This window comes from Lycorma delicatula, chromosome 1, assembly GCF_047948215.1.
Source record: "Lycorma delicatula isolate Av1 chromosome 1, ASM4794821v1, whole genome shotgun sequence".
In the NCBI taxonomy this organism is placed as follows: domain Eukaryota; kingdom Metazoa; phylum Arthropoda; class Insecta; order Hemiptera; family Fulgoridae; genus Lycorma; species Lycorma delicatula.
Window position 1 is genome coordinate 43,998,202 of NC_134455.1, and position 13,715 is coordinate 44,011,916.

General features: G+C 32.4%; 1 protein-coding gene across 1 annotated transcript in view; it reads left to right on the top strand.

Annotated features, from left to right (window-relative positions):
* The window catches only part of LOC142317725 (arrestin domain-containing protein 3-like), a 70,173-nt gene that overhangs the window by 297 nt on the left and 56,161 nt on the right, over nucleotides 1-13,715 (top strand). The gene's annotated exons all lie outside the window — the stretch shown is intronic.

Genomic DNA, 13,715 nt, shown 5'->3' on the forward strand with positions numbered 1-13,715 from the left:
ATTTTTTCTCTAAACATTACTGATAAAAGTTTACTTTCTAAAGTATTGATCTTATACTATTTTGTGTTATAATGCCTTAGTCGAATTTCAGATACCATTCACTTATTTACCTAATGTACGTTTTTCTTCAGCAGAATATTATAAAGTTAAACAAATACATTTTTAGTTTATTAATAAATTTAGAATTATTATAAATATTGTAGGAATTAGTTGGAATTTACTTTAAAAGGCAATATTAGTAACAATAAATATTTTAATTATTGGCAGGGTCGTTAATTAACGACCTGAATACGCGTTTTAGAAATATTTGTGAATCGTTTCCTATTGTCTAAATGGCAATACAAATTATATAAATTGTTGGACATGATTTTTAATAAAAATTATGTATTACGTACGGAAATGTTATCTTTGCTATAAAAAACTATGTCTGCTCATGAATTAACACACGTAAGCCTCAGTATTATTCAAATTTAATCGTATATTCTTAAGCCTTATATTATCAACATTCATAAACCTTGGTCCATCAGACTAAGTTGCAGAAAAATAGAAAAACTGAAGTTTTCCAGAGAAAGATGTAAAATCTTTCTCTGAAGATGAATTATCAATTATTGTATTTGTTTTTTGTATTTTATTAGTATGATATATCATTTTATGTTGTATATTATACTAAACATTCAGTACAGACTAGTTCTTAATGCTGTATCTACACATGAATATTATGCAATGATGACATTGAAATTCTTCCTTTTTTCAGGATAAATGTTCAGTTAGTTTTTTCATTGTCATCTAGCGTATGAAATATCCTCAGTAGCTTAGTCTTATTTACTAAGATTTCTTCCAGATTATGTTAAAGTCTCAGTGTTAACTTTCACATGAATCTTCCATCAAATCACGGAATCATGAGCTGTTCTCTTATTAATTAAAAATATTATTTTGAAATTAGTATTTTTTTCTGATTTGTTGTTTTAGTTTGTATTAAAAAAAACTTAATTAGGAGCTATTGAAGATACCATATAAACCAGAATAAAGGCCATCTTTGGGTGTTTTGACAGCATAATATTGATGAAACATTTGATTGAAGTTATTTATTACAAACTCTATATTACCCAATAATCTGTATATTTTTTCACATTCATACATTTTTAAGTATAACAATGACATTTTATAATTTTTGCCTTACAAGATGCCATCGTCTATTCTAATCATAACATTGGTGTACCAATTTTACTTCCCTTTAATTTTTTCTTTTCTTGTCAAATCTTCCTTTGTTATGTTTAACTGTTTTAGTTACTAATAATTTAGACCCTTCATGCGTAGATGAAGCAAGGGGTATTGACATAAACGATTATCTATGGTTAAACATAGCAGTAGCTTCCATACATATATTTGGTTAATCTTTCTGCAAAAGTAGCTAAGAAAGGCTTAATTTTCTTTTGTGTGTTGTTGGTTAAATAAGTTATTTCACAGTATATGTTGTTTTTACATCACATAAGAGTAATATGTTCGTTATTTATTTACCAGTTTTGAGGATGTCATATGAAATGCATAATAATTCAATGCAACTGTTACATAGCCTCCAGAGGCATAATTACTGCAGGATGAAAATACAGATTCTCTGATTGGTTGAAATATGTCAGTTCTGTGTCTTTTAATTGTTATCTTAAAATACTTTGTTAAACAGTGAGAAAATTGAAACAGTACCAAACATATAAATATCATGTACCATCAAAGAATAAATCCGAAAACTATACTGACTAATGATTGCCTTTAATTAAGCTAACAAGTATTGCTAGATATGTTTTGATTTCATAAACTTGACAGTGCAGTAATAATTCTTCTAGTCAATTAGTAATCAGTTATGTAAATTATAGGGACCTGTTCAGATGCTGATCCATTCTATGGAGAGAGGTTAAGATTAGCATTTTGTGGAGAGAGGACTAAACCATATGATAACCTAAATAGTCATCAGAGCTAGACTGGAAGTCAGTTGTTGAAGGTGATTGACAGCAATCTTTGTAAGGTAATTACCCATTGTACGCTTGACTATCAGCATGAAACATGTGGTTTAGTCTCTCTCTGCAGTGATTATATTTACATTTAAAACATAAATTCAGCTAAGTGCCCTATGAGATGGTGTAAAGTGTTGCCATACTTTGGTAATTTATCCCTAACCTTTCTCCACAGATTGAAGTAACATCTGAATAGATCTCTATAACTCATAAAACTGATAGCTAACTGACCAGAGTAGTAATAACACAGCGCAGCCTTTGATCTTGCTCAGATCACCCGCTAACCATACCTGCTTTCCAACATTTAGATCTTGTGTTTTCCTGATTCTAAGCATGTCTACCATGGTATATTAAAAGTATGAACAAAACTGATTAAGTAAACGCTCAAAATTTCCTTCATTCTCCCTCTGGGAAAATTTTTTTGTACAAAAATAATTTTTTTCTTTGTTATTATTTGAGTCGGTAATTATTTCATTATCAGGTCCAGATACATTGCAAAGTTCAAACTCCAACCATCTTACTTGTTGAAGATCTAGATAAATGCATATTTGCTACTTTTGGCCTAGATTTTAAAGCAGCATATAAGTCAGAACTATCACAACGATAGTTTCACATGGTTAATTCTTTGGATCTATATTATCACTTGTCATCATACAACCCATTGCAGATTCAAACTGTAAATAATTGTCCAAGCACTAAAAAGACTGCTCTGACTAGATACATTATCATTTCTTATTCAGGTGGATTATCTTCATCTTATTGTAATTACACATTTACATTATCCATTATTACCATTATTGCTGAAATACTTTTTAAAAAAGTTTTTTTTAAATTAAATAAATATGCTATTATATAAGAATAAAAAACTTTAAATCTTTATAAAATATATCCTAAAATAATAAATAAATAGATCCTAAAATAATAAACTGAAGAAATAATAAACCTTCGTAATTCATATAACTTCATCTGCCACATCTAGTAAACATCACTGAAACAAAGCAGAATGAGTTATTTTTAAGCGAACCATGGTAGGCAATGAAACATCAGAATTCTGGAGGATAAAGCTTCAGCTATTTTCCAGTTTTTGAAATATGAACCAAAATAAAAGTTTGTTCATTTGTCAGACAAGATTTATGAATGTAGTGTTAATGATCTAAAGAGAGTAAAACTACAACTTGTGCCATTGAACGTAATAATTATAAAAATTTTGTACAGGATTTTTTTCATCTACTAGCTATAAAAATTATCTTTCTCAAAGATTTAACATCTATAACAAAGAAATTATCTACCATTTTGTTGGTGGAATTTAAATATTGTTGGCATTGAACTGTTAATATGTCTATTATAGTATGCACTTCATAAAATTACATAATAAAGTACAGAGTTGAGTATTATTAATCAAACTTAACTCAACTTAACTTAAATGTTTATAACTTTCGAATATGATTAGAGAAAGTTAGAATCATAATCATCTTATTGTTTACTATTATTCTGTTAATTTATGCAACTAAACCTTGTCTCACAAAACCATGGAGGAAAACATAACAGTGTGATGATACTAATTTAATATAATTTACCGCAATCCATCCAAGAAAAAAGAATTCTCTTTACTTGAAACATAAAAATAAAGTAAAAGTAACTTGTAATAGAAAAATGTGATAAAATGATATATTTACCTTAAAAATAAAAATTCTAAGAAACTATGTTGCCGCTGTATTAAAATTTCATCAGGTAAACAGAAAAAACGGTTTGTTTCCTCAGTGTATTTCTTCAGTGCCCAATAAGCTGCTGTCTACTAGTTTGGGAAACTATTGTCATCATTTCCTTTTGTCAATTTATCATAATATCTTCACATAAACTGTCCGCTTCCAATGTTTTTTTCTTCTTTAATTATATGTTGAATACCATTTTTTCAAGCATTTGCATTTTCTCTATTAACACTTTCTATCAATAGATTTTTTATATCATTTATCGTAAGTGTTGTTTTACCACTCCCAATGTAGCCGTTGACTTGTGCCTATGTCAATTCTATTGAGCTAAAATTGCAATGGTATGGAGGAAGACACAACACAACGCAATTTTTTGATTTTGTGATTTCATCTACTTGATATTGAATATATTTTTGTTTAACTGCTTAAAAGTAATTTTTGGGCCGAATATTTTGGAGTTTTTTCAGGCAATGGTATGGCACATTATCTATGATTATAACGTACCCTTCAGCAACAATTTTGACAATTTTTTTTTTTAAACAGCCGCATAAGGTCACCATTTCTCTTGGTAAGATCTGAATTCAAATAATCATAAACAACCATTAAAAAACCCATTTTCACTTCCTACATGTATTACTATTAATTGTTTACCTTCTCCAGCTGGGTTTTTCACCCCAGTTGGCAAGCCTTTCATAAAAACTTGATTTTTGGCTCTATTTCTTTATCAACCCATACCTTTTCCCGTAAATGTTCTTTCTTTCTTTTTCCTGTTTAGCCTCCGGTAACTACCATTTAGATAATTCTTCAGAGGATGAATGAGGATGATATGTATGAGTGTAAATGAAGTGTAGTCTTGTACATTCTCAGTTCGACCATTCCTGATATGTGTGGTTAATTGAAACCCAACCACCAAAGAACACCGGTATCTAGTATTCAAATCCGTGAAAATAACTGGCTTTACTAGGACTTGGACGCTGTAACTCTCGACTTCCAAATCAGCTGATTTGAGAAGACGCATTAACCACTAGACCAACCCGGTGGGTTCCCGTAAAGGTCCTGCATTAACCCAAGTTTTATTCATCTAGGTAATAAATTGTTTTACCCTGTTCACAGAATCACTTAATTTCTCTTAAATATTCCCTACATCATGAAATAATATCTCCTCATTCAATCAATAAAGAATTATTTTTTCTGGACATGAAATGAAAATTCATTGATTTTAAAACACATTTTAAGTGAAAGACCAAAAGAATCTTTTTGACGAAAAGATTCGTGAAAACCGCCGTTTCACAATAACTGAGCTTTCTCTATGTTTCCCACAAGTTTCACGGACTTTATTGTTTGAAATTGTTTCACAGAAGCTAGGCTACCACAAATTTTGTGCAAGATGGGTGCATCTCTGAGTGGTTGACATCACAGGCGGCAGAATTCTATGACACAGGATTTCAAAGCATTAGAGATATCTAATGTTTGTATTCACAAATTATAACATTTTAAACTCTCTTTTATATTTATTTTCCTTTATAAATTTAAGAAAATATTTCTACACCTGTTTATGTACAGCTTGTCTAGTCAAGTTCAAACTCATTCATCCAGTAAATTACCATATAACTAACTGATAAGATGTAGCTAATTACTTGGCTATCATTCCTACATCATTAAGAAGGTATCTGTCTATATTAACAAATACAGTTCATTTTATTGTAATGGGATTTTTCCTGAAAGTTCAAAAATTATAAAAATAGTAAAAAAAGTAGATGTAATAAGTTATGCATTTGTTTATATATTTCTCATTATATAACTATTACTATTTTATTCAGTGTGTGTACTCTAAAACTCATAATTTTTTTATGTTGGAAAATTCCAATGTGAGAGGTTAGATATGGAAAATCTGTATAAAAATGTTTGTTTGTCTGTCTGCGCGCACGCGCGTGCGTGCATGTATGTATGTATTTGTATATTTACTAATAAACACATATAGAAGAGCAAGATATTTTAGGCTTAAATACAGTTGTACCTGAATATGAATTCTTACATAAATAGATTTTTTCATTACTTTAATGCACATGTATACATAATAAACATATTTAAATTCTATTAAAATAAACCACCTACCACAGAATATTGAATTTTTAATAGAATTTAAATTTAATTTAATAGTTCAGAGTAATAATATGAATTAAAAAGATTCATTTCAGTAAAATAATAACATTATGTATCCTCAGTCGTCTGATCATTTATTTAATCTTTTAAGAATCTTTTACAAATAAAAATGTAAATTATAAGAAATATAAAAATATGATACTATATAAAGACATTGGAATACTTTATGTAATTTACTGGAATACAAAAGAATTTAAAAATAAATTAATTTTAACTATTTCAGGTTGAAAAATCAAAGTAAATTGGGCAGTTTGTAAAATGCATTTTATAAATTAATACCTTCTCTCTTTTTCCTGTTTAGCCACCTGTAACTACCGTTTAGATAATTCTTCAGAGGAAGAATGAGGATGATATGTATGAGTGTAAATGAAGTGTAGTCTTGTACATTCTCAGTTCGACCATTCTTGAGATGTGTGGTTAATTGAAATCCAACCACCAAAGAACACCGGTATCCACGATCTAGTATTCAAATCCATGTAAAAATAACTGGCTTTACTAGGACTTGAACGCTGTAACTCTCGACTTCCAAATCAGCTGATTTGGGAAGACGCGTTAACACCTACACACCATGCTTGCTTCCCAACTCATTATCCTCCTGCAGTTAATGATTCTAAAAGGAAAAAATACAAAATAATTAATTTTATTTAAATTTAACAAAATTATCATAAGTGTGTGTTCACCTTTAAAATATTTCTCTCCGTTTTTTAATAGAGAGAAATTTATTATATACTGGATTGTTAAAAAAAATGTAATAGAGGTCGAGGATATTTAAATTATAAATTTTATGTTTTTCCGTTAGGTTAATTAGATTAGATTAGATTAGATTTTTTATCCATCCAGCTACAAATACATTCTAATTGATGAAAAGTGTAGCTACCAATTATTATTTTAGTTTTAGTCTACCACATTATTTTAGTTTTTAATGTAACATCATTCAAATGGTTAGTCTGCAACAAATTAGAAGTCAACTGCATACAGGGGGCAAATTTTTGGATTTTTCTTCTTTCCCATCATAAAAGTGCTATATTAATGTATTGTAAATGTTGTAATATTTTTAATTTTATCCTGAAAAGTTATAAATCACTTAATTCAGATTTTAAACTCATTTTTCATGCTAGACAGCCAAATACACATCAGATTTCTGTTTACATGTATAGGCCACTAATTGAACTAAAAATTAAGTAATGAATATTTGTATCATCCATATACAAAATATTCAAAACCCACTAATAGGCTTCATATTAAATATATTTAACGATGAGTATGCCTTACTAACACCTAACATTATAGTAAAACCAGATGTTCATCTGTTAAGAAATATTATTAGCTGGTATCAAAAAGTCCCCAGACTAAACCTAAAAAAAATTAATTTGCTTACCTCCTTTTTACAAATGCCCACCACCCCGTTCAAAATTGTGTTCTTGAAGCATTTATATCAATCAATTCCAGCACTTCTCCTCCCCAAAAGTATTAGCAAAATCCCTTTACTTGAAGTCATTAGCATTATCTGTAATTATTTTTTGATGACTTGCAGGTTCAAAGCACAGTCTTTCAACTTTAATTTCAGTTTGAGAGGCTTAGTAAAGTCATAGTGGGCTAGACCGAGAGAGTACAGACAATGTGGGACAACTACTACATAAAGATTGTGTTGTTTTGAGTAAAGTGTGCAACACCTAGTTTTGTTTCTCCCACAATACCTGTTGTTTTTGCTACGTATCTTCTCTGAACTGCCTTGAAACTTCACATAATGTCAGAATTCACTATAACACCAACAGTAATTAATTCTTGGTGAACAGTGCCTTTGATGTAGAACATGAATATGTATTGTGTAGCATGTCTGATGTGCTGCTTCAGACTTCCACTGCAATGACATTTTTTTGCCCAGAAACTGTAAAAATAACTTTTAACTTTGATTATGACCCTAAAAATTAAAATATTATAATTATTAGCCATGTCATGAAGTTTATGACGCTCATCAACTCACCACTACTTTAGATCAAGTAACAAGAGCGAAAGTACAAACTGCAGCACCTTGATGCATGTTTAATTATTCAATTAAAATTTCTTTGAAGATCCCATACCCAATTCTAACCATGTTATGCAATTTGTGGATTGTTTGGTGATGGCCCTCATGGATGAGCTTCTGAATTTTTTTTGGACATTTTCTGGTATATTTTTTTCTTTTTTGGTTGTTTGTGGGCAAAAAACGCTTGGGCGTTATCATCGCCCAGTAGTTATTATTAAAAGGGTAATATAACCCCAAAATAATAAGCTATACAAGGTGTAAACGTAATATTAATCATATAATAGAAATTTACTAAAACAAGCCAAGAAGGCAAAATAAAACCCAAAACTAATAACACAGATAAAAGTTGATAAAATAATAGAATAAAGAAAGTATAAAAACTTACCTAACTGATGGGTTGTGCAAAACTCCCCACCCCGGATAGTAAAATTAAACACATAGAACTAAAAAATCAAATCGAAAATAAAGGTTAAAATTATTAAAAAACTCTCCTTACAGAAAAGCATATATAAGTATATTAAATCCTTTGCAGTAACCCAGTACTATGCAAAAAGAGAAACATTCGCTTCAAAAAACCCTGCCATCATTGCCCAAGACATCACGAATGCTGCTGGGTATATTAAACTGCCGACGCAACGCCGCATAACATACGCAGTCCACTAGAATGTGGTGCACAGTCATGCGGCAGTTGCATCGTGTGCACAGGGATGGGTCTCCTCCTGACATTAGATATTCGTGTGTGATCCTTGTATGCCCCAACCGTGAGCCCAACACTGAGTCTTTAATCCGTCGAAGTTTACTATCGACGGCAGCCGTCCAGCCACTTTGCCACCTTGCTTGCAGTGATTGTTTTATATGATTAATAAAATCAAAGGTAGTAACTCGGTTGGTGAAAGGAGTCTGAATACATGCATCTTTCGCAGCAGAATCTGCCCACATTACTTCGGAGTTCACATACTTCGTCCATGAATTCTTCTTAGCGGTCGAGAAGTCCCGACGGCACACTGCCCTTGCCCTGCGGCACATATCTAGATGTTCAGTTGTAGGTCTATTATTGAATTTGCGTAGTGCTCGCCGTCGATTCCAAATAGCACACTTGCAATCATCATTCCACCACGGAACGGAAGGACGTTTAGGATTACCCGATGTTTGTGGGACATATTTGCTGGCTGTTTCAAGTATTTTGGACGTAAAAGAGGAAAGTTGCTCAAGGATGTCCGCACCAATGTCACACTGCGATTGGAAGGCCATACAATATCCATCCCAATTCGCCTTTTCGACAATCCACCTTCGTGACCTTCTCCGAACCTCGTGGTCCACACCGAAACGAAGAACAATTGGTTTATGGTCGCTGCCATGAAAATCATCACAAACAGACCAATCAAAACGAGGGAGTAAAGCCGGCGAGCACATGGAGAGATCGATATTAGACACAGTACCAGATGACAAAGACATGAATGTATGAGACCCATCATTCAGCAAACAAAGGTCCAAGTCCTCACATCGTGTACTATATTTCCCCGAGTGGAGCAGAAAGTCGAGCCCCAAGAAACATGGTGGGCATTGAAGTCTCCCACTATTAATGATGGAGATGGTATTTGTGCGAGGAGGTCTGAGATATCCAGAGCACTGAACTCAGTGTTCGGCGAGAGATATAGATTGCAGATATGCAACTTGAAGGTGACAGAGATCTTCACTGCAACAGCAGGAACGAGAGTGGTCAGTCGAATCCTTGTAGCTGATACCTAATCCCTCATGAAAATAGCCACTCCACCACTCTCTCTACCGTCCACTACACAGTCGAATCTCTAACAAAAGTATCCCCTGAGTGCGATTGGGTCATGTCGCAGAAGATGAGTCTCCTGGAAACATATGACAATCGGTTCATGCAGCTGCGCCAGTACTCCAATAGCTGCAATGCGGGACCGTACACCCCGAACATTCCACTGAATAATGTTCATAAAATTAAAATAAAGTTATAATAATAATAAATATACTCAGGAAACCATATAGAATTCAGTTGTACGCGATTCTATTTTTCTTTTTAGACCTTAGATAACTCCGACGCCTTTGGGTCGGGAGGTTCCTCAACCATATCCTCCAGTATATGGGATGACGGCGGAGGAGATTTATGAGAACGGGATGTCGCTACTGACATCCCAGAGGGGGAGGCCATGCGGGTCACTTTCGTGGGGACCTTGTTAGTCGGCTTACCGCCGTCTGTGGTAGCCTCTGCCCGTACCGGCAGGACGTTAGGAGCAGGAACTTTTTTATGAAGTACACTGTTGGATTCAGTTACTGCGACACAGGACTTTTCACTCACCCTTGTCAGCCCGGAAATAGTAGCTGTCGGCAGCACTTTGGGAGTAGGAACGTTCGTATGGATCACACTGCTGGATTCCGTTATTGAGACGCAGGACTTTTCACTCATCCTCGTCAGCCCGGAAATAGTGGATGTAAGCGAAGTAACCTGATCAGAAAACATCTGAACGAGCTTCTTAAGTTCCGTGCAGGATCCGCACTGTGGAGCATGAACAGGTGTAGCAGTCTGTTTTGACGCAGCAGTGGCGAAGGACACATCAGGTTGAATGAGATTACGTTCAATATTTCCTATACTCCCTGCGTGCAGCCGGGAAAGATAGTTTCTGCTCAGTACAGATCGAGACTCACCTTCTCTTCCTTAAAGGTTGGGCAATCCTGGGAGCGAACCATTGCAGTTCGCACATCTTTCTCTTTCCTCGCAGTTAGCATCACTGTGGCCTTCGGTAGCACATCGAGCACAGATCTCCGACCTCGAGCAAGATGTTGTAGTGTGACCGTACCTTTGGCACCTGAAACACCTCCGTGGGTTGAGAATGAACTGGCGTACCCGAACGGAGAGGTAACCCACTCTAATCCTCTCTGGAGGAACAGGAAGACCGAACGTCAGTATAAGGGACGGCATTGGTTCTTCTGTTCCATTCTGCCGTCTCATCATACGTTTCATCTCTACAACACCCTGAGTACTAAGTGCATCATTAATTTCCCTCAAATTCATTTGTAGAAGGTCACGACAAAAAATCACCCTCGGCATAAAATCACATTTTCTGGTGATTGTTTTGGTCACCCAAAACAATTATCATTCTAGTGACATTCTACTAGCATTAAAGCGAGCATGCCATTTGAAAGTCTGTGTTGAGCATAAATAATCGCCTTTAAAAGCCTAACAAAGCATTCCAAAATTCTCGGCCACCTATTTACAAAGTTCTACACAAAATTTTACATAGGTTTGTTCAAATTACCAGCCGTCACAGATGGGTAATTAGAAAAGGTTCTATATCTCTAGACTGAACTATGTGCACTCAATATGACACTGCTCAGCAAATTGATAAAATAGACTTAGGAGCAGTAATCATCATTTTCCTGTGCAGTACTCCCACTGTGAACGTAGTTCAGGAACATTCTGACACCTTGTAGTATATTCTTGAAGAAATATAGTTGATCATACTTTTATGATTTTTTAACATATAATTTCTTATTAAAATTTATGGATTTATTATTGAATTTTGATCAAATCAGCATTCCACATGGGTTGTAAAAAAGGTGTTCTTACATATTTAGATCATTCCTTTTTTTTTTTTTTTAAGAATAATGCATTTTCAGTGTTACTTCCATCATTAGTGTTTCCTTTATTAATATTGACTTTTAAAAATTGTGTATCTAGTAAAACTAAAAAATTAATACTTAAAAGAAAGTTTAATACAAAGAAAAAAACTTTTTGGATTACATTAACTGTAATGCAGATTACTAATCTGGTTAATACTTTTTTTAAATTAATTAAAATCTTTCTCTTTTGTTTCATAATAAATATGGAGGATTCAGGTTTTATTTACCTGAATTTAATCTATTAAAAAGCATCAGAAATAACGTTGTAATTTAAAACTTTCTCCTACTCTACATGCACAGTACTAAATGCCTAGTTGTTAAGTTAAAATGAATTAAGAGAGTGACAAGGTTATATACTTTGATATATTTATAGAAAGTTGACGCTCAAGTATCATTGGAAAGAATAAATTTTGCTTTTTCTGTAATATCAGTTCTTGTTAATTGTGTTTGTATAGCCAAGGAGTGAGACAATTCATTGAGGAAACTCCCTGCTCAATCTTAAGCCTTTTTTTTCCCTAACATATTGGGTTCATTCTTTTAAGAGGAAGCATTTACAAATCATGTTTTTTCTGTATTCTCATTTTAATTTAGTGTGTTGGTGAACATTGACATGAATTTTCATTTTTGTCTTTTAATTATTAATTTTTACTTTACATATTTAATAACTTTGTATTTTAACAAAGGGACTGACTATGTAGGAAATCATATCCATACGTATTGATTTTAAATTATGTAATAGTTCAATTTTATAATTAATTAATTTTAATATATATTTTTTGAAAATTCAAATAATTCATTAACATGTTGACTATTGTCTAATGAAATTTAAACCACCATAACACAGTAAATAAATAAGTTAAACTAACATATTAATTCCAAGAATAGATTTTCACAGGATCCCACATCTTTGGTTGATATTTAATTTCACAATTACATTAAAATAAATTGTTTTTATAATTTTTGAATCTTTCAAAACTTTGGAACTTAATGATGTTCAGGATAAATATATAAAAAATTAGTTAATAGTTAATAAGAGTTATAGCCAACCATAATAAAGAAGAGGGTCAATCATTTGAAGTGACCCTCACTTCAAAAGGGTGGTTGCTTGACAAATTCAAAAAAAAATTGAAACTTACTCACTTGTTTCCTACATGTCTAAGGATCTAAATCTTTTATTTAAGCAGTTCACCTGTGGTGGCCATTTTTGTTACGGTGCACACACCTATTTTTGTGATTATAAGGGTTTACGGAAAAAATCATAACTAAAAACTATTGGTCCTGGAAGGATGAAACAGAAATCAATCTATTCATATTTTCTCAAGGTAAAAGATTGGTCCAGTGGGTTTTATTTACCTATCTCTCTTCTTTCTGTGAGAAAATTACCAATAACATTGAACATGAAAAACTGTGAAATTTCAGTTTTGGTAATTTTTTTTCAAGAGGCAGGGATGTTATACACAGTCTGAATAATATTTTTATATGTAGGTATATGTTAGTAGTTTTACCATAAATAATAGTAGTGGTGATATACTTACCACTAAATTTTTATGAATTTTTGAAAACTTTATTTTTTTTTTAATTTAAATTTTGGCTTCAAAAACTCTGATGGGGCTGGTGAAAAAATCTCAAATTTACATAACTTTAGTGTTTTTGTAGATGTTTATGGCAAATAAAAAAGTTTCTTGTGTATTGTACTAATAAGAAAAGTTATAACTTCTCAAATATCATGAAAAACCTGTTAAAAGCGATAACATTTTTACTGACTAAATAAGTGCCCCAAGGGGGTTTATTGTCTTATTGGCACTTTAATATTTTTATACTTTTTACTAAAGTTGAAATATACTTGTTTGTACCATTCAACTACAGTGTTCATGTTAAAACAGAAGCTTGAAGTCATTTTCAGTCATCAGGAAAATTCATGTTGCAACATGCTCATTTATGCTTGTTGCATCATTTAGCTTTACAATTACAGAGATCTGTTCACATCTTTGCCAAGTGTCTCACTCAGTAAAGGTGTGGAATTTCATCCTGTCATTGTTTATTAAGTAAATAAGTGTTAAAATATTGTATTTGCAAATTTTAAAATAAGTTAAATTTTTACATTATTTTCGTAATTTCAAATAAAACAATGTCCCACAGGAATTTATGTGAATGAAGTGTGTC